Source organism: Megalobrama amblycephala, linkage group LG23, assembly GCF_018812025.1.
Source record: "Megalobrama amblycephala isolate DHTTF-2021 linkage group LG23, ASM1881202v1, whole genome shotgun sequence".
Taxonomy (NCBI): Eukaryota; Metazoa; Chordata; class Actinopteri; order Cypriniformes; family Xenocyprididae; genus Megalobrama; species Megalobrama amblycephala.
In genome coordinates, this window is record NC_063066.1 from 6515914 (window position 1) to 6530160 (window position 14247).

The window sequence follows — 14247 nt, forward strand, 5'->3', positions numbered from 1 at the left end:
AACATCCAATTCAGTCTTCCTAGTCTAGAGTTGTTTGATTTAACATGCTTTAAAGCTGCACAAAACACAGGTCTTTCCAAAACCGCACACAGTCAGTGTCCAAGTGCTTCCCATTTTAGCCATCCGTGACACGTGGCTGACTCTAAACTGCTCGGCCCTGCTTCAGTGGGCACCAGTGGAGTGGGTATGCAGGAACAGCTCGAACACTCAGCCAAATCCTCAATCTCACCTGGGAAAAGGTCAGTTTGAATCATAGAGGAGATGGCCTCCCCCAACAAACAAACAAATAGGAAGCAGTTCCACAATTTCATTTCATCTACATTTTGCTGATGGAATAGCCTATGGTCTGGAGCTAGTGACCATGATGCCACTGAGGTGAGCGTAATGCAGATGAGCTCTGTTACAGACAGAAATGAATGAGTGGCTCTCACAGACTGTTAAATCATTTTCAAGTTTGCTGAGTGTGTTTGTCATTCTTATCACTTGCAGGGTTCAGGGAGAGGTACCGGGGGCAAATGAAGGGCAGATGAGCATGTATGCGGCGGAGACTTGTCATGTTTTCATTACCTTGACAGATGATCCGTTGTCTCCTGAATTGTTTGGTAATACAAAGCAAATCACCTGTATTATTAGATTACCGGACACATTCTCTTTCAGATATTGAAGTTGTATAAAACATCTGTGTCACTGAGACGCAGATGTGATTCTTGCTTGGTTTGAATTTGAAAGGATACTTAACCCCCCAAAAAATAAAAAAAAATCTTGTCATTATTTATACACCAGAGTGTCATTTCAAAACTGTATGCTGTTTTTTTTTTCTATTCACACAATTCAATAATTTTATTTTACTTATTAACACATTTATTTATTTATTAATTCTTTTATTTTAATAAATAAATATATTGTGTATTATGGTCTACTTTTCATGTGGACTCATTTGTTTTTGTTTTTTTTTTCAAAGCTTGACAGCCTGTATCGACTATGAACTGTTGTTCTATAGGAAAAAAAAAAAAAAAATTAAAAATGATAGCATACAGGTTTGGAATGACAAACGAGTGTGGAAAATGTACAGGTAACAAGGGAGCTTCAGTAGATCAACAGCAAACAGCAAACAGTAGATATACAAAATTGTAAAGGAATAATTACTACATGATTAAAAGTGCTACAGAGAATGTTTTGTTTTATACATTTTTGCAATATTACTTGAAACTGTCTTTACTAACTGATAAAAGACTATTATTAGGTGCACTGAAAGGAATAATATTAATATACATCATCTATGCACGAGGTTGGGACCTTAAAAACATCAGCCAATCCTTTACACGATCATCGCGTAAACGATTGGCCCTCTGGCTTGTCAATCACTGCCATTACGTTCCTTGTGAGAGACGTGCGCCGATTGGCCCTCTGGCTTGTCAATCACTGCCATGACGTTCCTTGTGAGAGACGTGCGCGGCTGCGCGCTCCAGTAACTTTCCACACTCCACAGGTGCCGCATGCAATGTTTTTGTCAGGAGACAGGAGTAACAACTGCAGATTATGAGTTACCTGCGGTGAGTCCGACATAATGAATCCACTAACACGACACTGCGAATGCCGGTGGTAAACAAACACTCGTGGGGGGGGTTGTTCTTATGCATGCGCTCATTTCAAAAACTCACTAACGGACTTTGGTTTCTCAGTCGACGAAAAGATCCTCTGTAGCCCCTTTAAATGGTGGCAATTAAAGCATGCAGCGTCAAAACCAGAGGTGGACAGTAACAAAGTACATTTACACTGTTAGTATTATTTTTTTCTGGAAACTTATGATTTTAACTTCACTACATTTGAAAGAGAATATATTGTACTTTTCACTCCACTACGTTTCTATAAAGGTCCTTGAATGTCGTTACTATGTAGCAGCTTTGAAAGCCAGTCGATGATTTTTTTTTTAAACACTGATCAGCTGATGACACAATGGGAGAAGACGGTTCCTCAGTGAAGTGCGCGCACCCGCTGCCATACAAGATTTAAGATTAGTTTCGTTTTAAACATTTGCTTTGTTTGCCTAAAACGAACCATATCACAGTCTTCAAAAACTCGCCGTCCAACCTGCGGAAGTATATTGAAGTATGTAAACTTAATTTCTATTGAAAGCTTGAGATTGAATGTGCTTTTAGAGCTAAAGTTTCTGTATAACTGTAAGTATAACGTAAGTGTAACGTTAGTCGGTGAAAAGTTTTTTTTTTTTTTTTATGGATTTGCCCGCCAAATTGCCATAGCCTTGTGAATACATCGCTAACGTAGGTAAAGTTCAACAATGACGTTAACATGCACAAACGCAGCTGGGCTAATAACGTTAACTGAAGTCCTATCAGAAATATGTTTCAGCATAATCTTGTCAAATAAACACAACGTAAAATCCTTTCTTTTCTAATATGATTTCGACTTTGAAAAGAGCTTTGTAACTTTTAAACAAGTATTTAAATGAGTTCAAGGTAGTCGTATGCTAGCATGTCGAATGAGCATCACTGACTGGCTAAACCACCATGATGGCACAGCGGGCCACCTTGAGCATTTTGCCAGTGATGTGCACTTTACAACTTTCACTTGTAACGGAGTAATATTTGACCAGTAGTAACTATACTTTCACTCATGTAATGGATTTATACTTTGTCCACTTCTGGTCAAAACTATGCATATGTTACTGTATATTCGTCACATTTAAGAACATTTCTTCCAAGGTATGCTGCCTTCACGCGGAAATGTGATAATTCCTACTTCTGCAGTCGTGATTACAAGCTTATTGCATCACATGAAATGGGAGGGCATTCATGTGCAGTTTTTACCTTAGAACTGGTATTTACGATAATTCTGAGAGCACGTGAAGGCAGCATAAAATACAGCTTACTGCTGTGTGAGATTACAATTTATGACACAAATTGATGTGTAATTTTTTTATCTGTAATTTAATGCACAATAAATGTGAGCACTGTGCATTTGTACTAGCAAAAAGGTGCCAATTTTGTGTTACTTTGTAAGAAATTACAAATGAAAATGACATTTAAGTGCATAAAATAACTAATTTTACATTCTGGCAGTTATGTGCTGCCGGCTTCCACCCTTGTCATAATCACATTCTTGCACATGGGGATTCAAAAGAGAACACAATTATTATTTATTTATTCATTTTTATTTCATTTTAGGTATTAGCTATGGAACTATTCTATTTTGACAACTAGCGAATGTTAAACATCCGTTGTTTACTTTTTCAGTGCAAGTTTTTGAAACTAGTAATTATATCAAATTTAATGAAGGTTGACTAATTAAATATTGTCATTCACTCAGTATTACTTGATCTAATGTTGAGTTCACACCACCTCGTATTTACCGGAATCTTGAGATGACAACACGTGACGTTACATTCAGAGCTGTTCACGTCCTCAGACTGGGAATTATGCATTTCTATGACACCACAATCAACACCTAAATGAATCTACAGTGGTCAGGTGGTACAGCGGCCACGTGGTACACGTGGGAGCTTTCAGAAAACTCCCATCCTACAAGCTGTAATGATGAGTCTACGAGGACGTGAACACTTTTTACAAGCTAGAATCTCGTAATTACGAGGTGGTGTGAACACACCTTGATTCACTACTGTCTCAATTACAATTAAGTAAATTAATTGTATTCAGTTGTGTTATAGTCACTAAATTACTCCAGTGCTTTATAGTGTCACAGTGAGATTGAAAATAAAGATGAGCAAAGGATTTAAATGCAGCAATTTTACATTTATTTTACAAAAAACTCAGGAACTAGGAAGCAAGACCAGAACAACCAAATCTAAAACAATGAGAACTGACAAAGAACTGAAAGAAACACAGCGTTTAAATATGCAGAACAAACCAATCAATCAAATGGACAACAGGTGTAAATGATAATCAAACGAGTAACCGAGGAATCTAAGAGGCCATTTACACGACACTATTTTCAACTAAAAACGGAAAACTTTTCATGTGTTTTGGCCATTCATTTACATGACAACGGGTTTCAAAGTGCAAGGTTTTGAAAGCGGTCTCCATGTGAACAACAAAAACGTGAATCTGTGAAAACGATGGCATTAATGCACATGTGCATTACATGTTCAGTCTATAGTGTTTCATAGCCATCTAATGGCCTGCCAGCAGAATACAGCGTTTTTAGTCATTTTCATGGATTCGTATGAATGGGGATCGTTTTGACAATGGTGTCGTCTGTATGCGGAAAACTAACCATAAAAATTAAAACTAACCAGTTTTAACCATATCATTGTCGTGTAAATGTACCCTAACACAGGAAACTAAATTAAACGTGCAAAACCCATACATACAAAGAACACAGAAACACAGACTATCCATACATATAGTCAAACTCATTTTTATATTTAAATACTGAAGATTTCTGTGCCACCCCGATGAAAATATCCTGGCGCCACCACTGATCTACAGAAAATAATTATTATTCAGCTCAGTTCATTTCAATAACTGTCAATTCTGCAAAGTTCATGTACAAACCCAATTCCAAAAAAGTTGGGACACTGTACAAAGTGTGAATAAAAAAGGAATGCAATAATTTACAAATCTCATAAACTTATATTTTATTCACAGTAGAATATAGATAACATATCAAATGTTGAAAGTGAGACATTTTGAAATGTCATGCCAAATATTGGCTCATTTTGGATTTCATGAGAGCTACACAATCCAAAAAAGTTGGGACAGGTAGCAATAAGAGGCCGGAAAAGTTAAATGTACATATAAGGAACAGCTGGAGGACCAATTTGCAACTTATTAGGTCAATTGGCAACATGATTGGCTATAAAAAGAGCCTCTCAGAGTGGCAGTGTCTCTCAGAAGTCAAGATGGGCAGAGGATCACCAATTCCCCCAATGCTGTGGCGAAAAATAGTGGAGCAATATCAGAAAGGAGTTTCTCAGAGAAAAATTGCAAAGAGTTTGAAGTTATCATCATCTACAGTGCATAATATCATCCAAAGATTCAGAGAATCTGGAACAATCTCTGTGCGTAAGGGTCAAGGCCGGAAAACCATACTGGATGCCCGTGATCTTCGGGCCCTTAGACGGCACTGCATCACATACAGGAATGCTACTGTAATGGAAATCATAACATGGGCTCAGGAATACTTCCAGAAAACATTGTCGGTGAACACAATCCACTGTGCCATTCGCTGTTGCCGAATGGAAACTCTAAAGGTCAAAAAAGAAGCCATATCTAAACATGATCCAGAAGCGCAGGCGTTTTCTCTGGACCAAGGCTCATTTAAAATGGACTGTGGCAAAGTGGAAAACTGTTCTGTGGTCAGACGAATCAAAATTTGAAGTTCTTTTTGGAAAACTGGGACACCATGTCATCCGGACTAAAGAGGACAAGGACAACCCAAGTTGTTTTCAGCGCTCAGTTCAGAAGCCTGCATCTCTGATGGTATGGGGTTGCATGAGTGCGTGTGGCATGGGCAGCTTACACATCTGGAAAGGCACCATCAATGCTGAAAGGTATATCCAAGTTCTAGAACAACATATGCTCCCATCCAGATGTCGTCTCTTTCAGGGAAGACCTTGCATTTTCCAACATGACAATGCCAGACCACATACTGCATCAATTACAACATCATGGCTGTGTAGAAGAAGGATCCGGGTACTGAAATGGCCAGCCTGCAGTCCAGATCTTTCACCCATAGAAAACATTTGGCGCATCATAAAGAGGAAGATGCGACAAAGAAGACCTAAGACAGTTGAGCAACTAGAAGCCTGTATTAGACAAGAATGGGACAACATTCCTATTCCTAAACTTGAGCAACTTGTCTCCTCAGTCCCCAGACGTTTGCAGACTGTTATAAAAAGAAGAGAGGATGCCACACAGTGGTAAACATGGCCTTGTCCCAACTTTTTTGAGATGTGTTGATGCCATGACATTTAAAATCAACTTATTTTTCCCTTAAAATGATACATTTTCTCAGTTTAAACATTTGATATGTCATCTATGTTGTATTCTGAATAAAATATTGAAATTTGAAACTTCGACATCATCGCATTCTGTTTTTATTCACAATTTGTACAGTGTCCCAACTTTTTTGGAATCGGGTTTGTATTACTATAAAGATTTGGGATGGAAAATATCATTACCATACCAGTTACTGGCTGATATTAGACATTATACATAAATATACATCTTAAAAACATTACTAGTTTATTAACACTCTTAAATGTAACCTTTATTGAATCTAAAAATAAGGATAATTTTTTTTTCATACTGTGTGTTATGCCTCATTTTTCTTTGTTGTAGTGTTGTATTTTCATTTATTTGGGCAACATTTTTTAATAGTTAATCATTTTAATAGAGTAACTATTTTAACAAATACTAAATAGAGTTTATAACTGGCTATTTATCAATTGTCAATGTCAAGTTATTGGTGTCAGAATTTTAATATTGGTGTTTCCCTACTAAATAATGACAAAATAATGACATTTTGGCTGAGATATTTCTTTAGCACCACAAAAATGGTGGATCTGAATAATTTAAAATGAATAATATTAATAGGAATGATTTCAGGATCAACAGTGCAATTTGCTGTCTTTGTGTTCCTAAATACAGACAAAACCAATGTAAAAGATTAGTGACTTTCAGGCCATGAGAAAAACTCAAAAATCAGCATGTGTGTGGCAGGGATATAATGAATGATATGATTGTTTGCCTGACATGGGCCAAGGTTTACTGAGCTCTTGTCTCGTCTGCCAGCACTGAGGCAACCACTGAATTTATAATTAACTTGTGAAAAAATGTGGTCATTTTTCTATTAGAAGAGACATCTTGTCAATTACAATCCTCAGAAAGATAGTCGCAGCACTTCCTGTTGGAGGAAAGGTCAATAGCTGAGCATAATGAAAAATTGACTTAAAGCGGGAGAGAGCTGACTTTTTTCCTGATGGAGAACCAAATGTGATTTTTTTCCATATCATTTTCGCTCCCTTTTCAAAGTGTTATACAATCAGCTCTTAATAAAGTACTGTTGTGGAGGGCAGTCTATCAAGACTAAGAAGTGCAAAAATTGAGTTTTAATGGAGAAATGACAGAAGCGGTGGCCTTATGAGTGACATTTATAAGTAAAGACAGCCGCAGGACTAATGGCCTCTGAAATTTTCAGGACAGAGAAAAATCGGCTCCCTGCTCTATAACAGAGCAGATGCAGCCCTTTACAACATTATAAATGAAATGTGCTGTGAATGGGCTCTTATCTATGAAGACATTCAGGGTTATATCTTGAACTGGCCTAATTGATGGTAAAATGTGTGCTGCTGTTGTTGAAAGGACCCCATTTTTGATTAACACCCCACTAGGCTAGCCAAAGCATAAATCAAATGGTTTATAATTAAAAATAAATAAATAAATTACTGAGAAAAATGTGGCTTCTTTAGCACCAATTAACTGTGTCTTGATGGGCAAAGTGTGAGAAAATTAAACAACAATGTCAGTATCAAACAATACCATATGAAATTGTGAAATGTTTGCTGTTGAGAAGTATAAACAATAAAAATGAGAAAAAAGAGACAAAACCTTGATTAGAAATATGAATAAAAATGATTGGTGCAAGTGACTCTCGTTTTTATGTCCCATTTTTAAATGACATTCATATGCGATTCATTCGTTGTTATGTTTCAGAATGTGCTCATTGTAGTAAATTCTAAATTAACTGGTTTTATTCACATCAAAAATGTTATTTAATGAAATGTTTTTTTTTTGTTTTTTGTTTTTTTTTAGTGAACATGCATAAAATGACATCAGAGGCCCCCTGCAGACCCTCATGACTGTAACAAGGTCAGTAAGTATTTTAAAATTTCAAAAAATATGAGAAGGTAGGGTTCGTTCATGTTGTAAAATGTCATGTGTGACTCCTCAAAAATGTAATAATTATGAATTAATAATTCACAATTTTAGAAAAAAAAAAAAAATTGAAAATGATTAAGTACATTCACAGAAATGTATACTTGTAATAAAAATGTAATAATTATGAATGAATAATTCATATTTTATATAAAAATATGTTTACTTTGAAAAATATGTGCACTTCTAAAAAGGAAAATGTGTTATTACTTTTTACACATGGCATATTTAAGAGTCATTAAATGATTCTTTTTTTTTTTCTCAGAACTATCAGTAATACAAAGAACATATTTCTAAAAACTTAAATTTTTTCTTCCCCTCACCTTCATTGGCTGAGAAACAAAGCAATCAAATATCATGCACTGCATTCATGCCATGTTTGGGACAAATATGGACAAACCCAACCGCTGGTTTAATTTTTTTAATTACATTTTTAAACCCAACGGTTGGGTTTGTCCACATTTGACCTAAACATGGGCCTGAAACAACCTAACATTTTTTAGTGTGTGCTTTAAAGTGCACTCATGTCACAGGCTAATTATTAAATGTGCCGAATGTAATTAACAGTATACCGCTCAGCATCGAGGCTTGTCTTTTCAATTATATTTTGATTTTATTTTATTATTTTTTTTGAAAGGTAGAAATTGTCCTTACCCTTTAATAGTTACTTAGCAACCTGTTCTCCCTCCATCTGACAAAATCAGAGATGCACAAATGAGCAAAAGGAGCTATTGTATAACCAGCCATAGCCGCAACACCCAGCATGGAGCCAGGATAAGCTGGGCGCTCTCCAAAATGCTCACATCGTTGCTGCCGTTGTGTCGGACACAATTCTGAGCAGGCCAGGGTAGATTGAATATCATTTTCAGCAATATTGTGTGCTGACTCCATCTCTCTTTTGACTGCTTTGCATTTCTTTTAATGTTCACCAGCACCTGCTAATGTGCAGGCTTACGTGCAGGCTTTTGTATCACCACTGGGTCAGCAAATGCATGCCACGGCGTTCTGTTATCAGTATAAACTGGAAAAAAAAAAAAAAAAAAAATAAAAAGAATTGGGACCTTTCAGTCGTGCACAGTGCTTGAAAGGTGCTAACGGCAAAGCAAGCACACTGCATGGCATTAGTGTCTACAAATGTTAGACAAGGTTGTTCGACTTTGGCATCGTTCCCGCCGTATTATGTGTGGAATACCACATGTATAATGCTCTGTGAAGTGTACAGCATAGTCGTCTAAGTGCTTTTGACAGGTCCCGGCAGGAGAAAGTTTAGAGAGCTGCGGGTATATAGGCTTTAACTGATGGTTTTAATGACGGCAGCGTGTTTCTGATTCAAATGTTTGCATCCTGCATACATTTTGCTTCTGTTTGGAGATTTATTTTGATGTTGAATCATCATAGAAAATAAAATCCGTGTCTGAGATTTCAGTTCCGCTGTAGGGCCCTCGTTGTCAAAGCTGAGGTAGAGTAGGCTACATCGCTAACTGAACTAGCATGGGTGATCGCGCTCGAACTGTCATTCTAGACAGTACTATGAGCCTCACATTGTTTTATAATGTCAAAGACATAATAAGCTCACAACTGAAGTCACTGAGATGGAAACATTTACAACTTTCATTTCTACTCTATTAACGACATGCTTGTTCCTCAATCTCTTTTGTTTTTTGTTTGTTTGTTTGTTTGTTAGTAAAAATTGACCTAATCTATACAATGAGTTATAGACAATATTTCCAGCTGAATTTTGAGGGCACTAATGTTGTGCTAATTGAACTCTGCATTGTACTGAATTGCATAATTGGTTTATCAGTAGTTCATTGATTTTTGTTACTTTTCATAAAATGTGCATTCCAGTTTTGTGTCTGACTTTAAGCTTTTTTTTTTTTTTTTAAACAAAGTGTTACTATTTGTGGCCACAATTAGGCCACAATTGTTCATAGTATATATGTTCGTAAAACGTCTTTGTTCATTATTATTCTTTCATTATGTCAGTCAGCTTATACATAAGAACGATCCCTTATATTAGTGGTTCAAAGGAGCCGGGGGGCACAGCAAGTGATTGATTCTATCATGAACATGATTTTGTGTGACAGGACGATAATATTCAAACCCCCATAGTACTAGGATATATAACATATAACTATATATGTTAAAAATATATAACAGGATTTTTTGCAAGCAGGCACTGTGTACCAACTTTTTTAAAGTTGGCAGGTGTGGGAAGAAACTCGCTGAAGCAGGATGGAAAATTAGTCCATGCAGACCTCTACACAGCAGTGAAAAAAAAAAAAAAGTCCAATTGAAAGTTCAGCAGTGCATTTCCACCAGAGAAATAATGTCCGTTTACATGTTATTGCCTCACATCATGAATTTCAGCGTTTTTTTTTTTTTTTTACTTTATTTCAAACTAATCTTGTGGCCTCTGAGGTTTTCTGAGGCTCTCTAGTGGACTTTAGTCCCGTGCTGGAGAACCTCTGCTGTAGAAGAAATGGTCATGAACCACTATTCCACTAAGACATCATATATCAGCAGGTTGCTGATGATTTCATGTACTTCCTTTGTTATTTTGTATTCCACGTTACATCAGACCCTTGATGTAAGGCAGTATAAGACCCCCATTGTCCACAACAATATTTGATAGCCCCTCTAAAGATAATTTTTAAAATATATTTTACTTACAATCTCTAGCCAATAAAATATTTTAGAACTTCTCACTATTTGGACTTGTTTGGATCCTTGTTAAAGTGTCATATGATGCTATTTAAAAGATCATTATTTTGTTTACTGGGTGTAATAGAATAGGTTAACATGCTTTAATATTCAAAAAACATTATTTTTCACATACAGTACATTATTGCAGTACCTTATTCCTAGTCTGTCTGAAAATCTCCAATGGACCCTTTTCACATTTCCGGGGTTCTCAGAAGCGGAAGTCGTCTAGTTGGGTTAACTTCTACAGTGGTGAATGGAAAAGGAAAAAAAAAATCCATGATAGCATTTCCACGACTTTTCAAAAGGGGGGAACAAATGATTACAACAGCCAGAAGAGAGAAATATGTCAAATTTGCTATCACTCCGCAACATGTATAGTCAGTATTGGGTTTGTTTTCTCTGTTTTCTGTTACTGTTTGCCTGTGTTCCCTTTGCTAGTTTGTCTCCATGGTTTTTGATTGAGTTTTGCATGTGTTCCTGGTTATGTTAGTTATCCCTGTATGTATTTAAACCCTCAGTTTCTTTGTCTGGTAACGTCAGTATTAATGTGGTTGCATTGTATATTCTCCTGCGCTCTCCTGAGTATTCATTGTTTATTTTATTAAAGACTGTTTTTGTTTTTTCTTTCATCGTGCGCTTCATTAAATGGACCTGCTGGCCATCCAGCTGCTCTGACTCGAGCAGAAGGACCATTCCCTGGAGGACCACACCAGAGATTGTTTTGGATTTGACATGCCTAACTTACTATCTGGATCGCTCACTCTGCGTTTTTTACATCACCAGCCTCAGCAAGCAGTCCAAGGCATGCCTACCATGTAATGGTCCTCGAGAGGATTTCAACGTTTTTGTGGAGAGGGTTCTGGTAAATAATGGATCGGCTTTCACCATCTGCCCAGTGGAGGACATCACCAGCCCCACTCCGGACTCAGAGCCCAGCCAGCCATCACCCCGTTGCACGGATATGATGCTAGGGCCAACTGCAGATGGAGAGCTAGAGTCTGCTGCGATGCATGAGTGAGCGACAGTAAAAAAGGACTGAGCCAACCATTGCCCTGGAGCCTGAGCCCCACAGTGACTCTGACCAGGTGCATGAGCCAGTAACATCAACTGCCGCCATGGGAGCACTAGTGGAGTTTGAGGGAATGGAGAAAGACCCCGCACACACTTCCACAACTGAGGGTGAGCTGCTGCTGACCTATGCAGGTTATTTTGATTTGGAAAAGGATATTTATATTAATCTCCCATCCCTTCTGGTTCCATCCAGCCCAAAGTCTCCTGTGTCCCCACTGGTTCCACCCAGCTTGAAGTTGTAATGTTACATGTATATTCAGTCTTGGTTTTGTTTTCTTGGTTTGGGTTCTGTTCTTGTTTGCCTGTGTTCCATTTGCTAGTTTGTCTCCATGGTTTTTGATTGAGTTTGCATGTGTTCCTGGTTATGTTAATTATCCCTGTATGTATTTAAAGTTTCTTTGCCCAGAGGCATCATCATCACAGTCTGTAAAAAGGGTCAATTGAGTCCCAGCTTCTACAAAGCCCCTCCATCTGAAAAGCCCAGAGTTCTGTGATTGCCCAGCTGACCCAGTGCGTTGTGATTGGCCAAACACCTCAAGCTTGTGTCAGAAATGTAACAGCCCTTACCATAATCACGAGCTTCAGCTTCAGCTTCCAAGGATTCTAAAGCAACTATAAACACACAGTTAATAATGTTGTTGGTTTTACCATATCAGTTTGGGCCTGAGTAAGATTTTGAAAATGCTGATGACCAAGCAGATGGTTCTGAACCAACTTTGCAAGCACAACTTGAGCTGAACGTTTCAGAGTGGTAAACTTTTATTTTGGTAACTCTCTTATACAGTGGGCCAGTAGTGCACAACACAACGAAATTAAAAAAGCAAACATAAGTTCACAACACAACAAAATCAAGCCACAACACAACAGAATCAAACCACAACACAACGGAATCAATTCACAACACAACGAAATAAAACCACAACACAACGGAATCAAACCACAACACAACAAAATAAAGCCACAACACAACGAAATAAAGCCACAACACAATGAAATAAAGCCACAACACAACGAAATAAAGCCACAACACAACGGAAATGCTCCAGACCACTAGGGGGCTCTCAGAGCTCGGTAATGTTAGTATTCCTTGCCACTGTTCTATAAAGTCAACAGTCTTACAAATATATCAATACTATAATTAGTTTTAAGTATGTAAACATTGTATATCGACATTAAATATTAATTAAAAATCAACTATGTGCACAATAGCTTCATATTTATACTTGTGAATGATTTGACGCGATACCACGGCGCATGATGAAGGGAACATCTGCCAATTCCACCAAGTGGTTAAAACGTATAATTTGAATTCATTACAATGACTTTTAAAAACAGACATGTTCAAATTACAAAGCTTGTTAGTTCCTGTTGGTAAGACTGACAAGCTTTGGAATTTGAACAAGTCTGTTTTTAAATGTTAAAAGTAATTTTAATGAATACAAATTATACGTTTTAACCACTTGGTGGAATTGGCAGTTGTTCCCTTCATCATTCGCCGTGGTAGCGCGTCAGATCATTCACAGGTATAAATATGAAGCTATTGTGCACGTAGGTGATTTTGAATTAATATTTCATGTCGATATACGGTGGTTACATACTGTTAAAACTAATCATGGTGGTATTGATATTACTGCCGAACAGTGGCAAGGAAAACTAACTTTACAGAGCTCTGAGAGCCCCCTAGTGGTCGGGAGCATTTCCGTTGTGTTGTGGGTTGATTTCGTTGTGTTGTGGCTCAATTTTGTTGTGTTGTGGCTCGATTTCGTTATGTTGTGGCTTGATTTCGTTGTGTTGTGGCTTTATTCCATTGCATTGTGCTCGATTTCGTTGTGTTGTGAACTTATGTTTGCTTTTTAAATTTCATTGTGTTGTGCACTACTGGGCCACCGTACTCTTACCTTTCAGATACAATGAATTTAAATGCACTATACAAAAGCAAACTTTTGGGGTGTACTGCTCAGGAATAGCATTATAAATAAATCTTAACCTCTGAATCTTGATTTCACTCGTTTTCAGAAGCCAAACAAAGGGTTTTGCTTTCTCATCGAAACTCAGTGTCTCCATGATGTGGTGACAACTCTACAATTCACTGAAGCCTCGCCTTCTTTCTTTGATTATTCCTTTGAGTGGGCATTATGCTAATATTTCACATTGTGACATCCCCAAAATTATTTTCTGGACTTTGATTGAGGCGTTTTAGGCAGCTCTGTATCAGTCTTCTAAACCCCTTTGTGGGAGACTATGATCTTTGAAACTTTGCTGATATTATACATGCATAAAGTGATACATTACACACTAAAGGAAAACATTAAAAAGCATCATATGATCCCTTTAAGACACCTCTTTGGTTTCACATTCTGGCCACTGCAAAAGATGCTGGAGTCACTAGTAGTAACCATACAGATGTTTTTATGCATGCTTCTACCATTGACATGCTGTTCATGCACTGAAATCTGCACAGTGGCCATTACACATGGATTTTCTGCCAACAGGTTATACACTTTCATATTTGTTCAGTCCACATGCCTACAGACATTTATCCAGAGTATAAGAA

General features: G+C 37.4%; 1 long non-coding RNA gene across 1 annotated transcript; it reads left to right on the plus strand.

Annotated features, from left to right (window-relative positions):
• The first annotated feature begins 1883 nt into the window (after positions 1–1883).
• On the plus strand, positions 1884–12513 carry LOC125259223. Its single transcript, XR_007182755.1, has 3 exons — positions 1884–2109; positions 7794–7850; positions 11289–12513. It is a non-coding gene; the product is annotated as an uncharacterized LOC125259223 (long non-coding RNA).
• Positions 12514–14247: the final 1734 nt, after the last annotated feature.